General features: G+C 38.6%; 1 long non-coding RNA gene across 2 annotated transcripts in view; it reads left to right on the top strand.

Annotated features, from left to right (window-relative positions):
* Window positions 1–23,761, top strand: part of LOC109145118 — a 271,655-nt gene that overhangs the window by 170,358 nt on the left and 77,536 nt on the right. The window contains exon 1 of one of the 2 annotated variants that reach the window (XR_005604652.1): window positions 9,994–10,180. The exons of the other annotated variant lie outside the window; for it this stretch is intronic. This is a non-coding gene — a long non-coding RNA (uncharacterized LOC109145118). Of the gene's footprint in view, window positions 1–9,993; window positions 10,181–23,761 lie in introns of those variants that run through there. 2 annotated transcript variants of the gene reach the window in all.

The raw sequence follows: 23,761 nt of genomic DNA, 5'->3' as shown, positions 1-23,761 counted from the left end.
AAATTTTAGTTCTTGGCCTCATATATCAGTATACAGATGAAGTCAAGCAGATGTTTACATTAACATTTAATTGAATTTATAACAGGCTAACACATGTTACATACATTAGTAATAAGCATTAACCAAAATAAAAGAAAACATTATACATGTGCTCTAAGCAGCAGCATGGCATGAGGAAAAGATCCCTCAGCTCTTGAAATTTTTGCTGTTGATGGGATGAGGTGCAAACCAGCTGTACCTGTTCATGCTTTTTTTTTTCTTACTGTTCCCAATGGAAAGGGGATTTAGCCTGTTAAAGTTATCTTCAAGGCCTTCTTGAGCCCATTAGAGGAAAACTGAAGCCTTGACAAAATGAAGATTAATCACAATGAGTCTCAGTGTATTTTGGAGAACTTTACAGACAGGGTGTCTTGGGGTGACTTTATGATGTGTATCCCACGTCGCTGCCCTATGCCCAGAAATTAATTTTGCGCCTTTCTGTGCCTTTAAACTGAGCCTGAGAAGAGAAAAAACCCGACCAAATCTTTCAAAGCAGTTTTGCAGTTTGTTCTCATGTTTTCGAGGACACAGAGATAAAACCGGTCTGTTTCTGCAGCGGCGGGAGCAGGGGGAAGCACCCTGCTTGCTTTCCAGGCAGTTTTTGGCTTTCTTTTTCTCTGGAGAGAGGCAGAGAGTTGAACTTTGTTTTCCTGGGACTTCATTTTTTCCTTTTTTTCTCTGCTGGACTGTTTCAACATCAGAATACATCGGGAGGAATTTCCACCGAGGCCTTGGCCCTGGAGGTGGGCCCACCACCCCATCCCAGCTGCAAGGAGGGGGAGAGAGAGATCTAGGGAAGGACTCTGAAATTTTCCCAGGTTTTCTCTCTACAGCGAGAGGTTTCATTATTTAGCATTAGTAGCTTTTTTTTCCTGTGTATTTGTTAAATAAATAGTTGTTATCTCTTTCACTTTCCTTCGAGGAAAAAGTTTTTTTCCCCGAACCTGGTGGGGGAGGGATGGTTTGTGACCTGCCTTCTCTCAGAGGAGTTATTTCTAATTTTGGCCAAACCAGCACACAAGGCTGGGTCTGAAGCTTTCTGAAGTTAGCAGGAATTTTTCTGCTGGCATCACACGGTTGTGGATGTCAAAAAATATCTCCTGTCATTCAAGAGACACACAAACTACCTTGAGTGAGGATCCCATGGTGATAACAGCAATAGGGAGAGCTGATTTTAGTGTTATCTTTCAGAGTACTGGGGGTGGTTTCCAGGCCCTGATTTCCATCTTGGCTCTGTTTCCAATATATCCCATCTAAAATTCCTGCCTGTATGAAGCAACTCCTCATCTAATGACTCGCTTTTATTTACCACTATACTCAAAAATTGCCAGCACATCTCTATAAGGTGGTGCTAAGCTTTTCTTCTTTTCCTTTTCTGTGTTGGAATTCTGTCTGTATACTCACTGACTCTATATATTTTTGGCTTAAATAAACTTTAGGTTTAGCATTTAGTAGGTCAAAGAGATTGGTATATCTGACATGCCAAGGTATGTTCAATATCAATTTAAATTCTACATTTTCCACTTCTGCCGTGTAGGTTCTTGAGAATAGGACTGTTTTCAAATAAGATTGTGAATGACTGTAACCAAATCCTAATGTCAGTCCATGAAATACAGTTATAAATGAAAATGTCAGAACCCTGCAACTTCCTGCCTGTAATTATTAACGTCCTGGATGCTCACAGTGCTCTCAGGATGGTATCTGTCTTGTTATTTAAAGTAACAAAGTGTATCATATCAATAACAGCAGTGTTCTTGTTTTAGATAATACATTAATTTACCTTTATTATCATCTTCATTTCTGTGAATTGTCAGCAGAAACTTTCCTCCCTGTCACTTCTGAAGACTGAAAATGAATTTTAGTGATTTAGGTAGTGTGAAGGCAAAGAGCACCAGGTAATAAAAAAATTATTAGAATTACTGGGCTGTCCACAACAGCCATAAGACCCATTTACCAGAATTATAACAGTTTATGGGGAAACTCTCAGCAATACTTCATGCTTTAGTCAGCTGAGCATTATCTATCTACAGGAAGAAATAAATACCTCTCATGTTGGTAGCAAACCTTAACAAGAGATTATGTTCAGACATAAGTGGTGTGGTGGTGTTTTATAATGGATGTAACTCTAGGAACTGTGAATTGCTCTTTTATCTCAGTGAATTGTGAAATCTCATATTTCAGTATCACATGCTGAGCACCAAACCTGTAACTCAAGCATGCTGGAAATGGATGAAAATTTTCCCCACATATTATTTCTTTGTGTGATCCAGTTTGGTTTTCTTCCTGTACCTTGTTTATGTTTATGCCAGAACAGCCAAATTCACAAGTTTACTAAAGAAATCTTTGCCATAACTATGAAGTAACAAGATACATTAGTTAGGATAATTGTAAATAACTCACTGCCAGCAAATTTAAAACATATAACCTTTAACATCAGATACCCTCACCAGTATCTCATGGGTACCATGATTATTGATGTGTGACTGTTCAGTTTCACAACATCTTTTTGGCACTGAGAAACTTAAGCACTCCATGAATATTTTGCAATCATATATTTTTCCCATTATGAAGAATTCTATAAAATAGAATCTCAAAATCAAACAGTTTCTTCCATGTCTGGTGTTTGATAATAATTTAAAAAATATACTTTTCTGTTTGCTTACCATCATATTTGCTGTTCCCCAAATCAAAGTATGTAATGTCCACATGAGACCTCTTAATTTCAATTTGCCATTTATATTTTACACCATAATTTGTTTTTCAATCTTGTTCCAATACACCCTCTACTTGCCATAAAACAATTGTTTTCCTTAAATAGTTGAATATAGTATTTTTTATTTTTATATATATTTAATAAACATAAAACTCATTGTAACTGGAGAGGTCTGTGAAACTCAAAGTATTTATTTCTCTGTTTTCATTTTAAGATATGTAGAATACATTTTAATTTGTTCATTTGCAACCAATATAATAATTCCCTTTATATCCTTTTACTTGTGCCAACCATATATAATTTTTGTGGAGTTCTTGCATAAAAGTATGTCAGATCTTTTGGAAGTCTTGCTTCATCAAATTCTGTTGAAGAGCAAATATTTTATTTTTCTATTGCCCAAACTTTAAAAAAGCAGTAGAGCCACTGATATACTTCCAATCCTCTGATATATTGCAAAAAAAGCAATATACGAAAATCTGCAAAGTGAGTCTTCATTCTAGAAAGCACAAGTTTTAGAAGCGAAAGGGAGTATATTAATGAGTTTGCAGATAAAATTGCAAAGACACTGATGTTGCACCACAGCTAATCTTGCGTGGGAGCCCAGAGTGCAGAGTGTTTCTCTGCCTGTTTTGAAGGATTTTACCCCCCTGAACAACAGTTTTTGACCTCCATCCTTGAAAAATGCTGCCTACTCTTAGAGAAGAACTAGAAACTACACTGGTGTGAATTAGGTGATAGACTACTATGTAAGATTATCACAGGGTAAAAAATTTAGAGGTTTTGGGTTTGTTAATGTAGTAAATAGATAATAGCAAAAACCATCAAAATGGAGGATTGTTGTTGTTCTCCAAACCTTCTTCTCCTTCTTCTACTACTCCATATTCTGCAGTAAAAGTAGTTTGGGATGATTGGACAAAGAATTCCGCAGTTCCTGGCTGTGTTACTAAATAGTTGGCGGAAAAGTAAAAATAATGTACGTTTTTAGTAACCATTGGTAAATTTACCTTTAAAAAGGCCATGTAATCTTGATAATTTGGCTTTCTCCTGCATTCCCTGCTTTGTGTTGTGTCTGGGTCATGCTAGTGGCTCTGTTTCTCTGATAAGACTTAATAAACATCTATCAAGAAGCAGTGAAGGCTGAGAGTCCTGTTTGTCTCTCGAACTCCTGGCAAGGACTTTAAAAGATCTCTCCCGTCAGGAGAGGCATAATTAAAGCACGATCAATGTCAATCTTGTTTATTCAATTAATAGAAATCTGAATATGAAACATATTCTAAGACTTAGAAAATGAACATTTTATGGTCTTTGAATTGGGCATCTGGAGAAATTATACTGTATAATGAGATACTTTGGGTAATTTTCTGGTTCTTGGTCTTACACCATACAACTATTTGCTTAATAATCATGCATAGATGCAATGCAATCATATTGCTTATCTCTTCCTAGAGATGAAGTAATTCAGCTGCATTTCTGTGACTTCCAATTATGCCACTGATATTGAAATTTAGATATGAGAGCTGATGGCTGAAAAAAGTACCTCTTCAACAGCAGTAGAAAAAACAGTAGGAAAAATTAAATTACTTCCATTTTTCAATCCTGCACTGCCTACCAAGCTTCTTTATTTTTAATTAAAAAAGATAAATCAGCATCATTATGTCTTTTCAAGCAAAACAAATAAAATAGTTGCAGCTACTATTTATATAATTAATTGAAGGCTGAAAATTACTACTAGTTTCAAAGAATGCAATAGTTACTAAGCATCAGAGAGAATGATAGGAGTCAGGAAATGGTCTGATGTTTATATTAGAAAGAACAGTTCATGGGTGTAAAAGGGAACAAAAGTGACAGGTGGTCCCCATATGTAACAACTTCAGTGAATTCAGGAGAGTTTAGGAAATAGAACTGCTGAATCAGTAAAAGCAATTTGTTACAGTTCATTTTATTGATTCCTCCTGACGTTTTTTCTTTCTCCTGATAATTTGGTTTGAGGTAATTTCTCCTTATTTCCTATCAGAAAAAGCAGTTTGAGGTTCTAGGGAACTCCCTTTCTGTGCTGATGCAGATGCCTTGACTCACCACCAAGAACACATCAGCTGCCAGCTCGCTCTTGTCATCCTGCCAAATGTGTATTCCTGGGTGAGGAGGAAAAGGGAAACACTGTTCCTAGAATTCCCATTTTTCCCTTTTGTGCAGTGGAAACACATCAGGAAATCTTGATGGATCTGAAAGAAGAGGTTTGATCTTCATTCACAGGTGGAAAATAAGCTGAGAGACTGCAGACAGTGTAGCATCTGCCAAAGTAGCTGGGCAAATTTACCTGGCCTAGAACACTTCAGAGCTCTCCCCTGGGAGCTGTCTAAGATGTACAAGGAGATGGTTATGTTATGCTGTGTGTTATATTACGTAGGGGACTAAGAAAGCAAAACTTCCTTTAGAAATGCAATAGTAGGATGATTCTAGGACATATTGCAGAGAGAAACAGGCGTGCACCCAGTGAAAAGAGAAGGAGAAGCATTTTATTGCAATGGTTGATTTAATTTTCTAGTAAATTGAAATGAACAAAAAAAACCAACCAAACAAAACAAAAAAACCCCACAACCCCAAACCACCCAACTAATAAAGAAATAAACCACCCAAAACAAAATAAAAACAACCACCAGACTACAAGGGAGCAAATTATAGGCTCCCCTAAGACCTGGAAACTGTCATGTCACTGATGTGAAAGGAACAAGTTTGCTTGAAAGATTGATGCCATGTTCCCATTTCACCTGAGTTCCTATTGCACAAAGCAGCTGTGCTCCTTCACTCACGAGACTTCCCTGAATTGGTCTTTCCCCTGAAAAAAACTGCCAGAGTCAATCTTGTCAAGGAAATTACATGCATATTTTTAACATAATTTAGAAGCAAGTTTGTCCTGCATAATAGACACCTAATATTTCCTTCAAACACTTAGTAGGGTCACTTTAACTAATAGATGAAATAAAAGAATCAAAACCAAACTGAATTTTTCAAGTCTGAATGTTGGAGTTGTGTTTGTCCAGATCAATTGCTCGGGTTAAAATTACTGTGAAGTACTCATTTTCTGTTGCATGTCTCTGTATTGTTTTCAAGGCAAATTTAAACATTTTATACTTATTATAAAACACTGATCTTCTATTTCATTATAGATCCTTTAACCCACATTATTATGATTTAACAATAGAGTGGTAATCTATTGCTTTCAGTGCTGAGCCAGTGATTTTTGGGAAGTGTTAGAGGTTTTGCTAAATGACCACTGAGTCTATATGGTGTTCACATCTGCATTTGCTGTGCAATTTCACAGTACATTAGCTGCATTCCTCAGGAATGCCATGCACCCATCCACACACTACATGTTCAATCTGCATTGGCACTGGAGGCTAAATGTGAGACTTGTGGAACTTATCAGCGTGTATGGAATCAATGCATTTCAGCAAAGGGGTTTAACATTTCATTTTTGACCATCGGGTTCAACACTAAAAGAAAAGTAGATCTCAAGGAAGCTCATGTGACTCTGTACTGTCTGTTGTCTGAGCAGAGTGGACAGGCAGAAGTGTCAAAAATCCCTTGTTTTAAATCAGATATGTTTAGGGCTTCTCCTGTCTATGGCAGCGTTGGACAGCAATACCCTAATTCCCATGGTACTGTGTGCAATAAAGGTATTTTATAGATTTTTCTTGGCAGTGCATTGTTCAGATCAGTCCATTGCACCAGCACCCCGGGTTAGACATGCCATGACAATAGAAAATAGCTCTGGTGTTGTTGAAATACCACAAATTTTAATTAGCAGGGAACATCCAATCACAATTTTTCTTGCATTGGTGAAATCTGACTCGGTGGAGTTTTCTGGTGTGAGTCAGTGATGGAGAGAAGTTTTGCATTATCAGTGCATTTGCATCTTGGAAGAGATTAATATTCCAGCTCTGCTTTATGACACTCTCATATTTATAACACCTATGATTTAGTTCCTATTTTTGTTATTATACATATGTGGTTCTCAGAACGATGTAAACTATTTTCTTGACCCTGAAACTACAGCTTGTGAACAAGCCAGATATTTTAATAATTCTTACTATTAAATGCATAATGAAGCTACCCCAATATGAAATATAAAACAAATTTCATATGACTTTTAAAAATTACATAGTAATGTTTCATGATGTATGGCACAGGAATTTCTTCTAATTTATTTCTGATAGCTGCTTCATCCCCAATACTTTTCTCATAGTAAGTGGAACAATCACATTAGAAATCTACTTCCTGTAGTTGGAGTGAAGAATTGTTAGACTTTACTATGTAGTTAGGCCAATTATTTTTTTTAATTAAAATTATTACCTAGATGTACTCACTATTTCCTGGCTTGGCAATTATTAACGTTTGTGCAGATATACTGATGGTCCACAAGAATAATTTTTTTGATTTAAAAAATAGATCTGTGCAGCTGAACAGTAGTTTTGATGGGTTTCTTTCCCTCGTGTAAAAACAAAGCCCAAGCAAGCCCGGGATGATGGATTAGGTTATAGCCTCCTTATCTGCAAAGGAAGGATTTCCTAAATCCCTCACAGAGTACTATTTTATGAGATCTGCTGTCCCAAGCCCAGCACTGGACTTTGGGGATGCAATACCAGAGTTATTGGATTTGGAGTTGGGTGGCTGCAGATCACTGAGGACCGAGCCCTGTGCAGCCAGGGGAGCCCAGCTCTGCAGAGTTCCCTGCTGGGGCCAGGCTGGCAGCACAGTGCCTGTGCCCCATGGCTCTTCCCTGCTTTGCAGCAGCAGGGCTTGGTGCTGCTTGGAAAACTGGCACTGCTGCCTGTGGAAGAGGGGTGGAACTCCAGGAGAGGGATAATCCCAAGTTTCACTGACACTGCTGGCAGCAAATTCTCAAACAGCATTCCAGGGAAGCTGAGGAGCCGTGTTGGGGCTGTTCTGATGGGGCCACACGCTGAAGGTGAGGCAGACACAGATGCTCTTGCTGGGACATCGGGCAGATATGGACACAGGAGTCCAAAAAAATCTGGACAAGTTTCTTTCACTGTCCGCCTGCTGTGGGCACGAGGCTGGGCAAGGTTGTGACTAAGGCAGTTAAAATGCATTTCCCTGAAGTGTAATGTGCTAGGAGGGTATTGTTATACCACCTCACTGTGAGATTCATCTTTCCCCCGAGGTCAGTCAGCTTCCCAAAACCCTGCTCACTTTCAGACAGAACTTTCTGGAGTTTGTGGCTGTAACAAGTACAAGGCACACATTAAATTTGCAAGCTTCCCTTTCCTTCTGCTCTCCCTTCTTGTGATCAAAACAACACCACATCCTGGCATCATTATCTCCCCCAAACTGGGTTTTGTTTCATGGTTTCTACTTGGTCTGATTTTGGCTGAACATCACAGTTCAGTTCACTGCGTTTATTCAGTAGTCTGATAACTACTTTCCAAGAGTTTATTTTCCTTCCAAAGAGAAAAGCTGTTCATTTGATCATGATACTCAAACTGGTGAAAATTGCTGGATTCACTACTGTTTGTACCAGCTGAAGCTATGACTCAGTACTTGTACTTTTAAATGTTATTTAGAAATACAGTTTATTTATAGCATTGACACAGAATGTCCATAAAGGACAGTTATCAAAATGTAGTATTCTTTTATCCTTCAGCCATATTACTGATACGAAATGTGTGGAAAATATTATCATTTAAAATCATATTTTACATAGAGAGTTATCTGATTGCCACCAAAAGGCTTTGCAGCAGTTTTTAATTTAGCCTTATGTATTTTTAACATGGCAGCTGGAGCACAGCATGCACATGGCATATTAATAGAGGAGACTACTAGTCAGTTCTGTCTGTTCTTGCAAAGAAAAAAGCAAGTAAGCAAAAATGTTTAAATTGCATGTTCTGGATAAAAGCAACAGACAGTGCCTGGCAAACTGGGGCAGTGTGCAGAGATGATTTCATTATTCCATCTCTGATTTGTTTTTCAGGCCCTAGCTGGCTTTTTGTTTGTTTTCAATTAAATTGCTGCAGTGTACATCGAGACATCTATCATTTATCTATCAAACAGAAAGTTGGGCTTGAAATGCAGCCTCTCTGTAAACTCCATTTTCAATTGCTCCTTACTTTGCAAACAAGAAGTCCTTTTGACTTGAAACGTTCTGCATTTGATCATAACATTTTGGTGCTTGTTTGTTTCTGCAAATCTGGGTCTTATTAAGCCTGTTTGAAGGCAGTGTTTAAAAAAAAGCATGCACTAACTGATTAAGAGCAGGAAAATAAATGTTTTACTTTTTTATTCTTTTATCCTGAAAAGAAAAAGAAAAGAAACAATGTAGCAAGATCACTATTTTAGAGGAAATAAGCTCACAAGCTTTAAAATAATATGTGTTCAGTTCTCTCACTCTCTCATGATACTCTCAGTGGGATTTTTCTGGTAGGCTTCTTTTTTCAAACTGAATTTTAAAATGTGTGGGGTTTATAGGTGACCTGGTATATGGTATAAGTTTTTTGCAGCTATTTTGATGAATAGGGTGGATCCAAAATGAGCTCTTAAAACTTTACTTCAACAAAGATCATTGAACTTCAAAGAAGTGTTAAAGGCAATACTAAACCCAATATTAAATTATGGGAAAAATAACTAAAATTGCTTCTCACTGTTCTTCTCTTTTTTTTAAAAAAAAAAGGAATCCTAATGGAAAATGCAAACAAAAATCTTGGTCAACAAAGAATTTAAATTTGGCAAATGCAGGGTATAGTTTAATAAATATATTTCAATTCTGGTCTAAATTTAGCATCAATTTTCCTCTTAATTTTTAGTATATCAAATAATGTAAAGAGTGATTTGCAGAAACCTTTTATTCAAGAAGTGATTATAGGTTTGAGAATCACAAATAATTCCTTGTCTTGTGATTTCCTCCCACATTTACTCCTTTTCTATCATGTTGCAATTACACATTCTTCACTTGTTTGGCCTATATTAGTCTGGTCTTGGGCAGCTGAGTCTGTCTAACTCCCTGCAGGGGACCTGCATTATATTCCTGGCTTGACACTAACAAACCAGCCAGCTTGACAAGTTTTTCTTTTTACTAGAAATAATGAACCTAAACTGTTTTTGTAAAGTGCCTTTGAAAATTTGCATATGAAAAAAACCCATTATGTAGTATTAGGTGTGATTTATTTTAATAGGGTTCCCTTGCAGGACTGTGGTAAATCAGGGAAAGTCTGATTAAATGGATCTGTAGCACGACATCCTCTTTTCTCGAGGAAGCCAACCTCCCAAAATGTAAATACATTAAATGTCACTCTCATTAAGTACACATCATGGAACTGCTAAGGAGGATTAAGGAAGAGCAATAATCTTCATCTTACTCTGAGTAACTCCTAATGGTCAATGTGACCTGGACTCAAATTTTTATTGAAGAAGGTAAGTAAAGAGAAAATTTTCCCTTTATGAGCTCAAGTTGCCTACCTTGAAGTTAACGACCTCTGAATCAACACTTGGTGGTTTAGCACATAAGCAATTGGGGCTGAGATGAGATTCTTTAAACACCTATTGACATTCTAAAGCTGTTTACGTCCTGACCTTTCATGACAGAATGAGTTCAGCCAGTGCACAAGAGAATGTCAGAATCTGCTGCAGAAACTGGCTGCAATTATGAGACTAGAAAAGGAAACAAAAGCCTTAGGCAATCGTTTTAGATTGCAGAGTGGTGGGCAGATTATGGATACAGTGCTTAATAGTGAGATGACACACAGGTACCCTTTTAAAAGGTCATACCTGTCTGAGCTGGGAGTGGTTTGGTTTGCAGTGGTGGCAGAGTCTCTTATTGAAGTAGTTTCCATTTGTGACAGCAGGCATTGCCTGTGTAAAATTCCTGGAATATGGAGATACAAAAAAAAATATTTCTGGAGGTTGGATTGCTGTTTGGCTGACTTGATGAGGTGTTAAATAGGGTTCATAAAATTATGATAATTTCCAGTCTGATTTCTTTACTGAGTCTATGTCAAGATTTTAAACTTGATCATCAGCTGGTGCCAGTTATTTGTTAATGTAAACCCATTCAAGCTGAATCACCCTGTTTACACCTTGCAACATGTCATTTTATATAGATATTGCCATATATTCTGATGTACTTCTACTCCTAGTAATGGAAAGAGTTTCTTCAAAAAGTGAAATGAGGATATGTTGACAACAATTGCTCAAATATACAGATTCTCTGTTTGTTTTCTCTTCTCCATACTGGCCCACCTCCGAGTCCTGGAGAAACTCAGTGAATGTGAATCAGAGTTTCTCATTGCCCTGTTTCAAAGAGGCCAATGGAGCCACTTCGCTTCATTTTTCAATTGTTGTTCTTAGGAAATCAGAAAATCAAGTGAATATTCTCAAACTTCAGGGTCCCTTTTATTTGATTTGTGATCTGAACGAAAAAAAGCCTTATGGGAACTGTAAGAAATGATGAATGTTGCATCTTTCACAATTTTTCAAGTGCTTTTGATCTTGGTGGTGGTTTAGCAATGTAATAGAAAATGATGGGGCTCTGACAGCAATTATGTAGGAACTTCTGTATCAGGCACTGAGAAATGCATCCTCCTTGATTTACCTGATACTTGTACAGTGGATTTGATTAGAGGCTAAATTGTTTCTCTGCCCAGTCTGGGTATTCTAGGGCATCTGGGGTTACTCCTGACTGTGAGCTGCCCTGAAGGACCAGTCCATCATACATGCAGCTGCAGCGCCACAGAAGTTCAGTTAAGCAGAATTTTTCACTGTAATAACTTGGACATGCAGAAGAGATCTTGCAAGAACAAGATTCAAATATATAAAATGGTCCCTCATTTCCTTAATTTCCATCAAGTATATTTTGCACAGCATCCCTCAAGGATGTGAAAGGCAGGCCATGGCACAGCATCTTCAGTTTCCAGACAGAACTGTCAACTGCAGCAGTCATTCCACTCTTGTGACTGCAAACTTCTTCAAACAGGCTGTAGGCATATGCAGGCTTTTATACTCTTTTGAATTTTTAAACAACATTGATTTAATATAACCAGCTAAAACAAGTCCACAGTGCTACCCTAGTTATATGAATAATACCTGATTTTCAAAAATAGAATAGAATAGCTGAAATATTTTATGTTTCTGATGGTCTTTGAATTATATTATATTTATAGAACTAATCCCTGAAAAAGTTAGGCTTCTGAATTTTTTTCTTTTTTCTTCCCTTAATAATTTCTTTTTCAGACTAATAAGAAATCTCTGCAGGTAAGGTACTTCTGGAGGATTATTTCACTGCTCAGGTGGCTGTATGCACTTGACCTTCAGTCCCATGTGACACATACCTGAATAGGCTTAATCCTCTGAAAATGCACTATTTATTGTGTCTAATGCTTTGAATATCACCTGCCTTCCTTCTTTTCACATCTTAAGAATTGCATTTAACTCTTATTTTGCAGAAGGACAATATAGTCCCAATGCCTACTGGAATTATTGTTTTATTCAGCAAATAATGAGGATAGTCATTTTATGGCAAACAGAATGAAGGTAGGATAAGGCAAGGAACAAAGTTCTCCAGGTCAGGAGGAGAATCTCCCCTTCTGCTGCTTTATGGTGCCAAAGGAACTGAAAGCACCTGAAGGCAGCTCCCTTCCCTGCCCCACTAATTTTGTGCAGATCAATCTGCCTCCTTGGGAAAGAGCTTTGAGTGCATGTTCAGCCACAATGGGAAATCATGGAGTAATGTTTGGGTTGGGAGGCAAATGGAAGTGGAGATTTTCTAACCAGAAAGTTTGCATAGCAGAATTTTATTCACAAAGTCATTTCGTCTGCCTCTGTGTGACTCAAGTGCTGTATCAAGCCAGCTCAGGGGAGAGTAGATGTCACAGTTAAAGCTGAATTTCAGAGCCTGGAACACTCAGGCAGGGTATAATATTTGCTGAGGGACACTGGTGCTTTGATTACACGTCACAGGAGGGTTATGCACTCTGGTAGCCTTGAGGGTTGTGCCACACATCTTCCCCAAATGGGATCTATGTGCAAAGACTCTGTAAAGGGAAGGATGGCTCCCCAGCTGCCTATGGACATTAGTTGATAGTTTTAAAGCATTCCTCCCCATCCTGAGAGCAGCAGTGTGGAACCACCTACCAAATCCTCTAGCACAGAGGAATCTCTTTCACTTTGGAGGAAAACAAGTGTAAAACCAAGTGAGCAGTGAGACAAGCTGAACATTCTCTGCTACTGCTTAATATCAAAGTGTGCAGGGCTTTTTCCCCCGTGTGTTTCTCCTAAGAAGAGTATCTCGGGCAGAACATTTTTTTTTTTAATCAAATGCTGAATTACTGCAGTGAACATCTAACTTGTACCACTTGTTAATGTCTAGAATAAGCACCAAAGAACCTTTTGGAGTATTCATCATGCCCGTGTTGCTGTCATCCACCTGCTGCTATTGTAACCAACAGGCTCCCTATGTCCCATTAGCCTCTATGAGACCAAAGCAATTGCACTGAAGTATGACAGTGCCAAGTGATAACAGGGTAGCCAAAGTTAGTGTGTTTTTAAGTTTGAAAGAATAGGTTTTCCTGTGTACCAGAGGGCTGCAGTGAACCCCTTAGAAACAAAGTGAAAAAAGGTTTTTTTGTTGGTTTGTCTTTGGGATGAGGTGTTTGGAGGCACAGCTGTCTTTGAAGCCAGCTACGAGGAGTTACAAGTAAAACTGCTGCTGAAGGTGTTGGCTGTACAGCTTTGCACTTAAATTACTGGAGCCTGTTTGTCTCACTGTGGTCCAGGGTTCTTTGGTGGCAGTGATTTCTTACCTCAGCCCAGTAGTTAAACATCCTTGCTCACATGTCAAACAGCAGCATACTAATTAAGAATCAAAATAAAATCTATGAAGGGTTATAAAAGGGAAGTTTAAACTGGAATTCTAACTTTATAAAGGATTGCCTGCATATCCAGAACTTCACAGATAACTGAGTTCAGATTTCTGCCCTTTGGTGCAGGGGAATCCTACGAGATGATGAGTTTGCTGCTATTTGCTCTAAGTCTTCCCAGATTTTGTCTAGCATTATTTGCTGTCTTTACAACTGAAAAATATTGTACGCTGATTTTACATGATTTTACAAAAAAAGTAAAAATAAAAAATCTAAAACAAAAATAGCAGAGAGGTATGGTGTTGCAGCATTCTTGTCCCTATTACTGCTGCTTTATTAATGCATGTATAAGGAAAAAGATTAAATATTTATAAGGTTTATTCTGACTTGGTGTGCTGATATTAATCACACTGTCATGTGATAAGGTTGGAGCAGAAAACACATGTATCTATATACAGGCTGCTTTCTGAAGTTCTAATTTACCCAGTAACTTAATAAATATAATGCATTGTATGTGAAAAACTGAAGTAAGAAAATATAGTGATTGAAAAAATAAAAATCAGCAGTTTCACCATCAAAGCTGTGGGGATGAGGCTGGGATACTTCCATTCCTATGGAGGTTGTTACATTTATACCTTGTCATCACAATATAAGTGTTTTTACATATGATACCACTTCTTTTTTCTCTTTGCTATGCCCTAATACCAGTTCTAGCAAACTCTCAAGGTAACATTTCTGTAGTAATTGACTGTTTGTGTTGAGCTGCTGGAGGGCTTTGGCTTCATCCTGTGCCTTGTATTTCCAAGGTCTCTGGTACCATCTTGTGCTTACACTCTGGGGATCCCTACTTTGAAGTGTGGCAAGCACATCATCAGTCTTGCTGAAATGCTGTGGCTCTGTGCAAAGATTCAACGTGCTGCTTTAGATGAGATGCTAGACTGATGCTCAGCTGGTATAAATCAGTGCAGCTGCACTGTCTCTGTCAGGACTCCACGAACTTGAACCAGCTGAATATGTGTTCTCTCTTCAGATATTACTCTCTTCCAGCAGTTGTGGAATTTGGTTAATTTTTTTCTCTAAGAAGTGGTACAATTTTGCACACTGGTACTCATTGAATTTAGCACTCTTGTTAGAATGAGCAACCTCAGTTTGCTCATAATGAATATCAATACAGAATTGTTATTGATTTTCTCCTATTTCTTTTGGGTTCTTTACTTCACACCAAATGTGAGATTCACGGTGTTGTATCTTGCCAATGCCTTCATCAAACCTCTATGGTAATTTTTCATTTTCTGAAAGTTATTAAAAATTCTTTTTGGTGGGTGTGAATAGTGAAAACTAAAAGTGGTGATTTATAGAGCACTTCTTTGTTTGGACAAATAGTTGATGCCAGATTGTTTTATGCTACAGAGTACCCAGACAAAATTGCTGTTCTTACTCAAAATAAAAAAATGTGGAGGAGATTACTGATAACCTCTTATCATTATGACTCTGGAATTGTCAGTTTATGTCTTACCTTGATCAGAGACTTTAAATTGTACTAGAAATTCAATTCTATAGTTAGTTGATGTCAAAATGTTGGCTTTTCTACATGGTCTAACATCTGCACATTAATTCTTAAATCACCCCGTAAATTATTATGCCAGACAGGGAAATAGAGTTAAGGTTGGAGTTTATTAGAAAAAGGGGCTCCTTAAACACATTCCCTTCAAACCAATACTTTTTAAACATTCTTTCAAACTTATTTGTACATCTCTAGGGGTCAAATCGCTTTGTCATCCTATCTTCCACCCAATTCAGTTCTTGCTTGATTTCAGTGCCAGCTTGCCTAATATATTGGGCTGTTGTCATGATATCCTCTGGCTGAAGCCAGGCAAGATGGAGCTGTTTGCATATTGAGTTAGAAGAAGTTAACCTCAATTAGCTTAACAAGCATTTGTGCTTGAGAATCAGCTCTGGTGCAGCTGTCCCTGTTGCCGGTTGGTGGCTGCTAAATCAGAGCTGTCCCCAGCTCTGCACGGTGCCTCAGGGCTCTTGCCAGTGAAATGCAGACGGTGGCAGGCCAGTGTACCCAATAAAGTAATCCCTTCCCGTGTGCATTTGAACAGGAAATTATGCCCATCATTCATTTGGAAAGCAAGACAAGCTTTAAAGTGTGCTTTTCATCCCAGCTGCGATGTGGTTTAAAAACTAATCTACCTCAAACTAATGCTGTTGTGTAAGTAGAGTCTTCTGAGATTTCCTCCTCAGTTTTTTACCTTCCCCCTTTAATATGCTTGCCAGAGATTCAGTATAGTCTATTGCAGTTACACAGGCCCTGCCCCAGTGTTTGTCCCAAGTCTACAGGGTAACCCTGAGCAAACCTGTGCTCCAGCAGCCTGCCTGCTCCTGCTGTTAATGAAAGCACCAAAGCTGACACTGCTGGAAGATCTCCTGGAGAAAATTGAAGTTTTATTTAACAGCTACACATCTCCTCCAATCCATCTGTGTTGTATCTTTCCTTCTACACTCTGCTTTTGTTTTTCTGTATGCATGACACTGAATCTGAGAGGATGGCAAGGAGCTGTGAGCAGCTCCTGACAGGCAGCCAGCTGTGCTGATCTGGAGTCCTGACATGACACAAGTCAATGGACTTAAGCAACCCCCTCCAAAATAGAGGATCACATACTAAAGGTGTATTTATTATTATCCTGAGAGCTTCTTAAATTGTTTATCAAGATGACACCTTCATATCACTTATCTCCAGGAGAATCTGCAGTTTATATAATGCCTGACTGACAAAACTCAGGGCTAAGGATGTGCTCAAATGCTGTGTTGGCTTAATTCCCAAGTCCTCTTGTTAGTCTTGGACTCAAGTAAAGGTCTGTACAGAGGATTAACATTTTTCCCTCAGTCTCTTGTTTATCTGTTTGTTCTTGTATTTCATTATGGTAAATATTCCTAGTAACTCTGCCTTCTGATGAGATAATATTTGCTTTATGATTGTCTGAGAACAGCAAATGTGTTATGTATAATCACATTTGGGAGAACATAATTTGAGTTTAAACAAGTTACTTTTTTCCCACAGCAGAAGCATAATTCAATTAACATTAATGTTAAATCTAGATATCACTTTACCTCTGCTGCTCCACACAGGTAATTACTTTCTGGTTAACTTATATTTCTTTGTAGCTGATGAAATTATTTTAGTTCACCTGGAGTACTGTCTTATTTGTAGAACCAGTGACTCCTATGTCTGATTCTGTACATTCTCTCATTGAACTGCATGTGAAAATGGTGTGATTCCCTCTACTATAAATGCCCTGATTATAAACAGTGTCAAAATGCGTGGATTAAAACACTCAGAGTTAAGGAACTATGACTCAAGAATGGAATCTATGAACATTTTTGCCTGTTCCTAAGTGGGATGTCTGTAACTCCAAACACAAGGACACACAGCAGTTTTGGGGTATTACCCACACTGAGCTAAGAATGGGTGTATGTGTCTGCATGTCCAGGCTGTTGAGCATCGTAACCCAGAGATATCAGTTAAAATCCAGCACCTGATCTTTATGATGTGTGTGATTTTGATCAGGATACAGTTCATTTTCTGCATAGTAGGTGGTATAGGACTGTGGTTTGGTGTTTTGTTGAAAATAGTGTTGCTAATACAGACATTTTTCAGTTACTTCTGAGCAGTTCTTACCCAGAGCCAAGGCCTTTCCTGCTCCTCACCCACCCCACCAGAGAGAGGCTGGGGGGCACAAGGAGCTGGGAGGGGACACAGCCAGGACAGCCGACCCCAACTGACCCAGGGGATATCCCAGACCATATGGCACCACGCTCAGCATATAAAGCTGGGGAGGAGGAGCAAGGGGGGACCTTTGGAGTGATGGTGCTTGTCTTCCCAAGTCACCATTACAGGTGATGGAGCCCTGCTGTCCTGGGGATGCTGAACACCTGCCTGCCCTGGGAAGTGGGGAATGAATCCCTTGTTTGTGTGTCCCACCATCACTGGCAGAGGTGCAAGAGGTTTTGTACTTTTGTTTTTAACACCCAAACTTTACCTGAATTGACATGTCCTTGTACGTTGGTTTAAACAAGTTTTTCTTGGGCCCCTTTTTGCTGAAACAACTTTCTAGTCACATCTAATTCTGTTTTTTATTTCAATACAACTCTTCTCAAGAGTTAGTCTTTTAACTGACAAGATTTACTGGAGTGATGTATTGACAAAAAGTCAGGGACTCTGCCTGAGTTATTTTTAATTTTTTTTCTGGTATTCTCAGAAGTGCTTTCAAAATGGAGAGCTTCTTTTAAAATACCAATTGATATGTAAAAGCCACAAAATATACACTTCAAGGTACAAACCCGGTTTATTCTCTGATAAATGGCCCTTTGGGGAAAACCAATTGCACTGCCAGGAGATAGAGTTTAATAATATCTTTTGAAAGGTCAAATGAAAATGAAAGGTCATACTCAAATTTATGCCTTCTCAGAGGATGAATATTTTGTATCTAAAACCATCTTTGACTGTACCTCTCTACATATGTGTGTACCTATACACATATATATATTTATGTGCATATATACACACCACCACCCCCAACAAATGCCCTCTTCAGTGTTTTCTGTCAAAGCCATCTCATCTTCAGCTACTCAGATTTATGAGTAGTGACATATTGAAGGATATATAGATGTGTTCTTGTGGGGGCATAACAGATCTGGCAGGAGCTCCTATTTTTGCCTTAAAAATACCTAAAATTCTCTTTGAGGAAGAGAAATAAGAATGAGGAGAGAAAGAAACCTTGGAGCAGCTTTTACATAGCAATTACAAATAATGCAAAATAAGTCTATTACCTAAGCCTAAAAGACCTAGATTCATCTAAAATTGATTCAGAGAATCCTTATTCTCAACAATCCCACACTGTATTTTGCTGGGGAATGAAATTTTGATATCTCTGTCTTTTACCATGTAATAGAACATAAGGTTGTTCTTAATTGTTGCTCTAGGGGTAGGTTTGCAGATTTCCCTCTCAATTTTAATCTGTTCTTGCATGAAAAATGAAACCAAATGCTGAAAATTGAGGAATGTTCACATTTGGCTGTGTAAAATCTCAATGTGAGAGGCTTGGGTTTAGCTTTTAAGGTCTCCAGTTTCATATTGCAGAGAATTTTCTTCAGTGCAGGCATGGCTAGGTGCTATTAAATGGTCTATTAGGTAAGAAGTCAAATACTAACAACAGTAGTCGCCTGTGGCCTTGAATTTATGATTTCCTTAAAATCTATAGCACTGTGTAGGCTTTGATGAATGTTTACCATGCTCACTGCCCCTGGAAGTGAATCCATTGACAAATATGTGCAGAATGGAGGGGAAAGTTGCCCAACTGATGGCATTCCAGCTCTTGCAGATCTTCAGTCAAACCCATTTGTTTTTCTCTAGACTGCCACTTTCTTAAATGGAATCAGCTTCTTAGAGTTTATACATTTCATCCCTCAAATTCTTTGTATTTTATTGATAGGACTTGCCCCTTGTTCACTGGCTTATGTTTGATAGTGGCTCTCTCATCTGCTATGGACCTGTGCTAATTAAATGTTTGCAAACTTTGCACTCGGTGCCAGTGGGACTGACTGGAAATCTAAAAAGTTTGGGCATGACTTTCTTTACAGAGTTACTGCTTTGACTCATGGGGAGAGCAGGCATCATCTTGAAAACGGTGTAGGGTCTGTAAGCAAAGTGTGCCGCTTGTGAACGTTGGGTTTACAAGCTCAGCTCTTCTTGTGTGCATCCCCGTTACTATTCATGTGCACTGATTCTTAGACAGGAATGCAGAATTATTTAGATCCTTTTCTCTGGCAGCTTTCTTCTCCTCCTGTGTCATTTTGCACCAAGCTAGGCTGGTGTAGGAAAGACCCCCCAGAGCTGCCTGTCAAATTCCATCCCTGTGAGACAAGGGTACGATGCTATGATACACTGGGGATGTGAGAGATTCTGTCCAGTGAAACCTCTGAGCTGAATGCTAAATCTCAGTTCAAATGTTTAAATTCTAATGGCTTCAGTAGTAACTCCACAAGTCCTCTTCTCTAACTTTGGAACAGGAAAGCCCTTCAGCTTTTAGAGAAATCAGCAGACCCTGTCTCTCTCCCCTGACTCTGCAATTAACCATGCAGGAGGAAACAGCTACAGATGTTGAGAGGTTAATTACTCTGAGTGAAACAAACCAGCAAATGTGGTGTCAAATTAGCCCACTTGACTGTGTCTTACCAGCAACTGAAACACTGATATGGATTGTGGAAAGTAGTTAAGTTTAGAATCAGTCTTGATAAATAATATGCTAATTATCTTAATAGTTACTTTTAACTCAATGATATTAGTTAGATACATTTAAAAAATCAGTTTTATCAATTATTATCAGCAAAAGTCACAGTTTTCTGAATTAAAATGTTAATCTGTTAAAATATAAGTTCCACTTCAGTATTCTGGCCATTATGGCAACATATATCCTATTTCATGACAGAGGGCCTCAGATCCAAGCCAGATCAACGAGATGTGGCAGAATCAATGTACTTAATTTCAGAGACGTGATCCTGCACCCTGTGACATAACTGACTCTGCAGACATCTTCCCTTTAGGTTCTTCACACATCTACAGTCATGCCAAGAACTACCTCACATTCCTTGGGGATGATTAGATGCAAATCCAGTCGGTGCCCTGTTTAAATCCTTATGGAAATTTCCTGGTGGAGATTCTCAGGGTGCACCTAGTAAAGGATCACAGGCAAGTTCTAGTTGCTCATTCTTTAATTTGCACCCTAAGGAAGAACTATTACCCTCCTTCCATATACTAATGTAGAGGCCAGAGGATTTGTGCAGGAAATGGGAGATCTGAACTGGTTTTCCTTGCCTGCCAGAAGGATTTAAAGCCATGGCTTCTCAGGACAGAGCTACATTAAGTACAGTTTGTGTGATATTTTGAAAGAAAAATGTGCGCTTCTGTCCATAGGGCAGGAAAGGAAGAGCTTCCAAGGAGAAGGTGTAATCTCTCACAGCACTGAGTAAAGGCTTCCCTCTCCTGTCTCTTACCCTCTGTGCAATCTCTTCCGTCAAAAGCTTTTCTTGATTTGCTAGAATGCAGCAGTTTCCAACTCTTGGATTTTGGATGTTGTTCAAGGAGTTTCGCTCGCTGTATAAAAGGTACCTCAGTGCATAACAGGATTTACTACACCTAAGTCTAAGCTCCTACAACAGAAATAAAACTGCAACTAGCTCAGGTGACTTGAATCCATTACTAGATCTGCAATTAGTAGATTTGCAGCAATTAGTAAAGGAGGCAGTTTCTCAGCAGAGGTGTCAGGTTGCTGTGTACATAATGCATATCCTAATGATTACCAGGAGTTAAGATGACCCGTGCACGTAAGAGCACTGCTGATTCTAGCCCCAGCTTCTCCCAGTTGATTTTGCATCATGTGTGCTGGAAATTGTGGAACAAAGCTCTGCTCCTGCTCTATGTCTGTCCCTTCTCTAAGCCCTAAGAGTTAGCTGACCTTTTCCATTGGTGGGTGGCAGGCATCCAGCTGTCCATCTCAGAGGCACGGCTTGTTTTATGTGACAAGGATAAATGCACACTGAGAGAATCTTAATCTCACAGGATGAGTCTTTACTAACTGTTGTCTCAACAAAAGCTTAGCAAGGGCTAGAGATTTATAACTGGACTGCACTGCTGACTTCATCAGGAAAGATGCATGAACCTCTTGCAAGCTGTAATCTATGTGCAGTAAAACCAAGGCACCAGGAATTACTTTGCTTTTTTTCGCAGTATCATGAGCATGGGAACCTCTTTGATTGAAAGATTTAGTGTGCCTGAGACGTTCATGAAAAATAAAGCACTTTGGAGATTCCAATAGCAAAATGGATGTGCAACAAGAAGTTAGATTTTTCTTTGCCTAAATTGTAATTCCCCTGATAAATGCTTGGAATTTTTACACGCAGGTCCTTAACCTCAGGTCATTCCATTCCTGCTGAGAGGAAACACATACTATCTCAGTGCTGGGTTAATGGAACTATGAGCTTTTTGAAGCATGAATAGCATTTGTTGTTATCTGGCTGAAGTGTGCTGTCCAGACAGATTTTTCTTGTGGTTAACCATCCTCCACTGAATAAAACACATTTTGACATGTCTATATACTGCTTTACGTTAATAACTATTTAATCACTTTGTTGAAAATAACTCTGTAACACACCCCTCAAAGTTCTGTTTCCTGTCAGCCAATGAAATCATCTAATTCTCTGATAATTTAAGATATTCTACCACACATATTTCCTCTTCATCAAGGTTTAATTCTGTTAGGCTCCATTTACATGTACCTAATCTGACTAATTGGACAGGATGTCCTAATAGTCAAACTTCTGCAGAACTCAGGGGACAATTTACATCTGCAAAAAGGCTGGTATATCTCAATTTGTGATTCATTAAAACACAGGAATTTTAAAATCTTGCTTAATATCCCTTTTTAATCTTTGCATCACATACAACAAAATTAATCAAAGAGGATTTTTAAAATATGATTAATAAGTATATTCTCTGTATTTCCTCTTCTGTGTCTTCTTCAAGTCTTGCATCTTGTACATCCAGTGACACTGCCAAGATTCTGACACAGAGGTACCTTGGGGTTCTCATGATGAAGTGGAAAGAAATTAAGAACTGCTGGAAACCTGTGAAAGAAAATGCAACACAACTGAAAAGCATTGTGAGGTCAGGTTGCAGAAGTGTGATCCCACATGTGGATGGAGGCAAGGGAAAGTAGCTGTTAAATTTACTATCGTATTTTTGCCTGAACCAATAAAAGCAGCCTGTCTGTTCAAAGGAAGGTAATCAGCACTGCAAAACCTGGTGAAACATTTTCCTCGAGTGAGGCACTACAGGATGAGGTCAGCAATGTTTGTGGAGGAAGGTATGGAAAGGTTGAAAGTCATTTCAAAATACAGAGATGGCTGCTCTTATTAACTTCACGAGCACTTGTGCTCAGCGCCCTTTGTGTGCTGTCAGTCCCACACTGCCAGAAGGACTATTGGGATACCCAGTTCTGTGAGCTGGCCTGATCAGCCATACAGGTACAGCTCATATGTTTGTGACAATGTGAAAACAGGAGCTGGCAGAATCAAAGAACCATGTAGGAAAGATACTTCACTTGAGCAGGTAAGGATATAGCATTGCTGTGCTTCACTGCCCAGCATGTAAAACATCTGTTAAATTCCTCTGTTTTCTGTGTCCTTGTTGACATTCACAAAATTCTATTAGACAAATGTATGCTAGTAAAATACTCCTTTTTGGTACTGTATACTGTAATTCAGTGCTTCCATTTGTTTTAGCAGCGGACAGAATAGAATAATTTTTTACTTTGATGTCCTCCAGTTGTCCTCTGCTGAAATCTAAGCTATTGTGTTGAGGGGCTGAATACAAAAGGTAATTTTCATCCCAGGAAACCTCAAACAAAACTTCTTTGCATGTACAATAGATGCTTACCAGACTTGTAACCTCAAAACTTAGCTGTGTTTCAAAATTGGTAAATCAGTTATTTCTACCCTTTATATAGTACTGCATGTGAATATCTCTAAGTAAAATGGAGACATCACTTCAGCCTTCAGTATGCTGTGCATGTACCTCTGCCTTGGTGTGTGCTTGTGTGCACATAAATGCACTCTCTTGGTCTCTCTCCACCCCCATAAACACACAAAATGTGGTTGTTCAGCCTGTAAAGAAGGAAATGCAGATCTGCCATTTTGATGTGTGCATTGGTTTAATTTAGTTGTAACTGTCATTTGGTGCTCTGGGGTAATTTTGAAAATTACAGTGAAAAGTTCATGACATTTTATAATAGAATAAGGGAATTTTTAATTATTATTATTATAGGAACAGGGAAAGATTGCTAAGATTGCTACTACTCTTGTTAGAAAATGAAGGCCAAATCATAAAAGGGTGTTGAATAGATACCTTAGGAAATAGGGAGCCTTTTCTTTTCTAGAGCTGAGACTATACTGCCACACGACAGCCATTTCACATTGCTGAACTCTCTTCCCTCACCACAAATCACATCAATAAAACAACTTCCATGTAACAGGATTCCTGAAAGCAAGAAAGTGATTATTTGAAAAAACTGCATTTCTG

Source organism: Corvus cornix, chromosome 4A, assembly GCF_000738735.6.
Source record: "Corvus cornix cornix isolate S_Up_H32 chromosome 4A, ASM73873v5, whole genome shotgun sequence".
In the NCBI taxonomy this organism is placed as follows: Eukaryota; Metazoa; Chordata; class Aves; order Passeriformes; family Corvidae; genus Corvus; species Corvus cornix.
This window is presented reverse-complemented; position numbering and strand designations above follow the sequence as displayed.